The sequence below is a fragment of the Mytilus galloprovincialis genome, chromosome 1 (assembly GCF_965363235.1).
Source record: "Mytilus galloprovincialis chromosome 1, xbMytGall1.hap1.1, whole genome shotgun sequence".
In the NCBI taxonomy this organism is placed as follows: Eukaryota; Metazoa; Mollusca; class Bivalvia; order Mytilida; family Mytilidae; genus Mytilus; species Mytilus galloprovincialis.
In genome coordinates, this window is record NC_134838.1 from 116,131,558 (window position 1) to 116,137,557 (window position 6,000).

A 6,000-nucleotide genomic window follows, 5' to 3' on the forward strand; every position below is an offset into this window, starting at 1 on the left:
TAGTTAAAATTTTCTTTAACAATTCTTGACATAGTTTCTACCAAACTTTAAAACTGACGGAAGCTTGCGGTTTATGATCATCAGATAGTATCCAGCCAGAAATAAATTTTGTAAATAAAAAATGCTGTTTCTCCGTAATTTACTTATAAATAGACCTAGTTTTTTTTCTTCCAGTTACGATACATTCACTCTCACGGAAGTTAAATATAAAAAAGAAGATGTGGTATTATTGCCAATGAGACAACTATCCACAAAAGACCAAAATGACACAGACATTACTGAACAACTATAGGTCACCGTACGGCCCTCAACAATGAGCAAAGCCCATACCGCATAGTCAGCAATAAAAGGCCCCGATAACAATGTAGAACAATTCAAACGAGAAAACAAACGGCCTTATTTATGTAAAAAAGAACGAAAAACAAATATGTAACACATAAACAAACGACAACCACTGAATTACAGGCTCCTGACTTGGGACAGGCACATACATAAATAATGTGGCGGGGTTAAACATGTTAGCGGGATTCCAACCCTCCCCCTAACCTGGGACAGTGGTATAACAGTACAACATAAGAACGAACTATAAAAATCAATTGAAAATGGCTTAACTCATCAGATGGAAGCCTTTTAAAAATTTTAATTACTTTCTTAAACTATCCTGGATTTCTACCAAACTAGGACAAAAAGCTTGTTTATGATTAGAAGATGGCATCCAGAAGTTAATTTTGTACAATAAATTCCTTTTTTCCTATTTTACTTATAAATGAACTTTGTTTCTCCGCCAGTTAACATAACTTTCACTCTGTAGTTAAAGTTTTTAAAATTTTAATAACTTTCTTAAATTATCCTGAATTTCTTCCAAACTAGGACAAAAAGCTTGTTTATCATCAGAAGATGTTATCCAAAAGTTAAACTTTGTAAAAAAAAAAGTCCTTTTTTCCCTTTTTTAATGTTATACGTTGTAAATGAACTTGCTTTTTCTGCCAGTTAACATAACATTCACTCCGTGGTTAAAGTATTTAAAATTTTAATAACTTTCTTAAACTATCCTGGATTTCTACCAAACTTGGACAGAGGCTTGTTTATGATCAAACTGGGCTAGTATCTAGAAGGAAGTTTTGTAAAAATGTTCCGCGGAACCCTCATAAAATTTTATATTCAAAAGAAACCAAAGTTTCACGGTCTTCATTCATATATAAATGCTTGAAAAAATACAAAAACTGTATTTATACATATTTTTGCATCTTTATCCATAGATGTTGAATTACTATCTTTTATTCCAAAGTATAGGGCATGTAGAGGAAATTTCAATTAATAACAATCGCAAAAACGACAACATGGAGAGTTGTCTTATTGGCACTCATACCACAATTTAGAAAGACTCTTGAATTGTAAGAGTCAATATAGGATGAACGGATCATATAAACCGGAGGGAAAATATGATACAAGCCCAAACGAAAAAGATATATATGTATACAACTCGTCTAAACATCAACCCAACAATGTTAGATCTGTAAATTTGCTTTCGCAATTTTTTGTTCTTCCCTCGCCGGGATTCGAACCCATGCTACTGAGATATTGTGACACCAAATCGCCTGCACTGTAGCCGTCCCGCTAGACCACACGACCACCTGGGCTTCATAAAACAAAATAAGCTTTCGGTGGCCGGGTGTTACCTTTCCACGTCAGTTTTAATCTAGCGTCTTACTACAGTACATGATATATAAGGCATGGAGATGTAATTATATATGATTTTAAAATACCTTTTTAACCAGAGACATATACACATATTTATGTCTCTGCTTTCACTAAAAAGAAACCAAATCAAATATTAGACTATTATACTTAGTCAATATATCATAATCATGATCTAGATGTGTGGAAGAGGACTGCCGGATAATTCTACATGATTCAGAGATTAGCATATCTGAAAAGTATGATATTTATGACATGAACTACCTAGAATAATTGATAAGCGTAATATATTCAAAGATATTTAATACAATTGAATTATAATTCTCTGATATATTTTATTAGATTGTTTGATTTGCATAAGCATATCAATTCTCAATTTTATAGCTCATGTTTAGTTTTAGTTGTCCTGAACTGACCTGCATACTGAAATATTTGCCACTGGACATTAAACAACCAACAATTCTAATCAATCGTATCAGTTTATGTAATAAACCAAAGTACAAAAAGTACACAGTAAAAAAGTTATATTAAAAAAATGTAAGGCAAAATAATAATTATTTGATAATATATTTATATAAGTAATTTAATATAATAAGACAAAAAAGAAGTATAAAAGAAGACAGAAAATCACACACATCAGTAATACGAATAGAATATACAGGTTAATTATTTTTGTAAATTAAACTATGCATAAATGTAAAAAGGCAATCTGCATTTCGCATCACCCACAAGAGTAGTCGGTGCCCTTAAACTCTATTTAATATTAATTTTATGTAATGGATTGTTTTAAAAAGTTATTAGTTACCAGGACCCGTTGGTCAGCCTTCCATCAAAACCATTAACCGTAATCGTTACTGCATTTTAGTAAGAAATAAAGTATTCAACAAAGAGCTTACAAGTCATGTTTCTCCATAATGCGTATATCAGAATGTCTGATGTTCTTATCGCCGGTCATATCAGGAACATATATATTTTTGATACAGTGATCCCAGGTCATTGTAAGGTCAAGTCTTTTCACAAATACTTAGACCAAAGATCTAACATTGAAACCTTATCATAATTCTCAATGTTAATCATGTTGAGGAGATGTTCAGGCCTATTCAGATCCATCTAGGACCTCTTTTTATTATTCAAGTACGAGTTTTTACATTAAAATATATTTGTTTCGGCATTTTTCTTCTCTGTTAATAAGATATTAATTCATTCCTTTAATAAATTCCAAAGTTAAAGGAAATTGAATAAAAATGAAAAAAAAAAAGTAATCCGAATTTGATCACTAAATTTTTATTCGTCATTACAGGGTTTAAAAAAATCTGAAACTCAACACAGGTTAAATTTGAAGGAAAGTTCTTTTATTAGCAATGCGATCAAAGCCGGGTCGTGGTCGGATATGATATTCCATGGTACACGACCGTAGCGTCCAAACCGAAGTAAGTGCTGCTGTCATGTGTCAAATTCAAAAATGCAGTGTCGTCGTTGTCGTCATCATAAGCATCAGCAGTAGCAACTCCATAATAGAAAATTATCCCTTTGTGATTGCTCTGACACCTTTTAAAATGAAACAGTTCTGCGAGGTTTGGTCACTGATAATGAGATTCAGGGGTTTTTCATCGATACACTAATTTCATAGTTTGAAACCGCCGGGTAAAATGTCTTATTTTTATGGCATTGAAATTAGGTACAAATTTCTTCCAGGCAAGTGGGCGTTTTTCACCATATTGCGACTGCAGCTGTCAATGTGAAATTCAAATTATGATTGGAAAATAACTAATTCTTTATTTCATTAAATATAGAAAAAAAATTTGGTCAAGGTGCTATCTCTTGATTACAAAGAATTTTCTGTCTATAAATCTTTGAAAATACCAGGTTAAAGTAAACTTAAACTCTGACTGTATTAATATGTTACCTAAAAAAAGTCCATTTAGCATCATCAGAACGCTGTATCTATGTCATGAAGAAGCTTCTGTTCCTATGACAACTCAAAACCTTTACAACGGATTTTTTTATCAGTTTGTTCTCATGTTGTCCTGTTAGATGACTGTGCAAATTAGTACTAATTTAGCGCTCTCAAACTGGTTTAACACCACCACATTCTGTATGTAGATGTTCCAAGTCAGGAACCTGCAATTCGGAGGGGGGATGTAAATGGTTGCTGTATGCCATATTTGTTTTTCGTTTATTGTTTTATCATAAATTAACCTAATATAGGAGAGGGCACTATGGCAACGTTATGCCGATAGGACAAAATTTTCTATGAATTAAAATCATCTACTACAAAACATTTGTGTTACTAAAGATTTGCGTAAGTTACGACAACACAGTTTATCGACAGGTTGCAGGTATTCCGATGGGCCGCACCAATTGTGCCCCTTTATAATTGCAAACTTATTCACGTATTGTTACGAATTACAGTTTATGGTAAATCTCAGTAAAGATTCCATTTAATTGATAAATTCAATAACACGTTACCTTGATGAAACATTTTTTGTTTGTTTGTTTGTTTTTTGCACAAATTTACCCAAGGGAACTTACTTTAGATCAATCTAATATCACAGCATTCATTGTTCTTCAATTTCACACATATAAACCAAAACAAATGTTTACGACAAAAGAGGTGTTTTTTTTAGTTACATATTGATTTTTTCTTCTTTTTTTGGACGACGTTATTAAATTAAGAATGGAAATGGGGAATGTGTCAAAGAGACAACAACCCGACCACAGAGCAGACAACTTATATAAAAAAAAAGATGTGGTATGATTGCCAATGAGACAACTCTCCACAAAAGACCAAAATGACACAGAAATTAACAACTATAGGTCACCGTACGGCCCTCAACAATGAACAAAGCCCATATCGAATAGTCAGCTATTAAAGACATAGAAATGACAATGTAAAACAATTCAAACGAGAAAACTAACGGCCATATTTATATATAAAAAAAGAACGAAAAACAAATATGTAACATATAAACAAACGACAACCACTGAATTACAGGCTCCTAACTTAGAACAGGCACACACATACATGTTAATCGCTTTGCTCGGGTTTGAAGTGACGTTTTATACTTCAATGATCGTCATCTATGTATAACTTGTTAATATTAAGGCTTGATTTTCTAACCATAAATTATTATTTGAAACTATTCCTAAACTGTTTCATAGATACAAAGATTTGATTATGAAGTTTAGATGTACCTGCAGAATTGATATAAAAAAAATGGTATATCACAACCTAATTTTTTTAACAATTATGAAAACTTTTGCTATACAATATATGAAAACTATAAATTGTAATGAATTGTGGTCCAAGTATCTATAATCTACCTGTATGTTGCAGTACTAAGCATTAGACTTTTGTATTTATGTTAGTTGTTGTTTGTTTGTTTGTTTGTTGTTGATGTTGTTGTATTGTTTTTTGTGCTTTGTATCGATCTGACGAGTCGAGTGTTTTCGCTCTGAGTTTTTATTTAGTGTTATTTTGTTGTGCTGTAACACTACCTTAAGTAAGGGAGATGGTTGACACTGCGATATTCTACAAGTACCTGTCCTGAATCATTAGCATTTAATTGAGCGTGTTTCGTTGGTATCTGTCGCTTTTTTGGTTATTGTTTAGTCCTAAATCAGGCCGTTGAATTTTACGTTTGAATTGTTTCAGATTTCATGAAGTCGGAGATTTTCTTCGCTGTTTATACGGGATAGTTTTTGCTCATTGCTTTCAAGAAAGTACAGTGACATATGGTTACGTATATCCACTTCATTTGGACTCTGTCATTATCGATGATACCCATCTTCGCTAGCCAAGGGTTACGATCCACTCTCCTCCCCTCTAGAGCTAGAAAAAATGATGATAAAACTTCTCCGTATTTTATATTAACTATTCATGTAGCTTCATAAAAGGGGGAGGGGACTAAATCTGCCTCTGACATTAAGTTATTTATATCCATATTATTTGGATTAAGTGAAGTCAGTGAATAACTGATGGTCTCATTACCACTCATAACACATACCACATCTCTTTATTTTGATAAAGTATCAATTATTTTTCTCATCTATTCAGACTAAACCAGGTCAACAACAAAAATTGAAAATACTTTAAAAACTGTCATTCACACAAAACCCTGAAAACATGAAGCATATATCAAAACATATACAGCTTACATAAAAGATCGCCGCTATGATTTGTGTTTTGCAAATCTCTCTTAGTTGTTTTTCGTATTAGCTGTGTGATAGAATCGACAAAACTTAAAGGGGAACACCATATAAATTGATGTTGGTCGTGTTTTAAAAATAATTCTATTGATA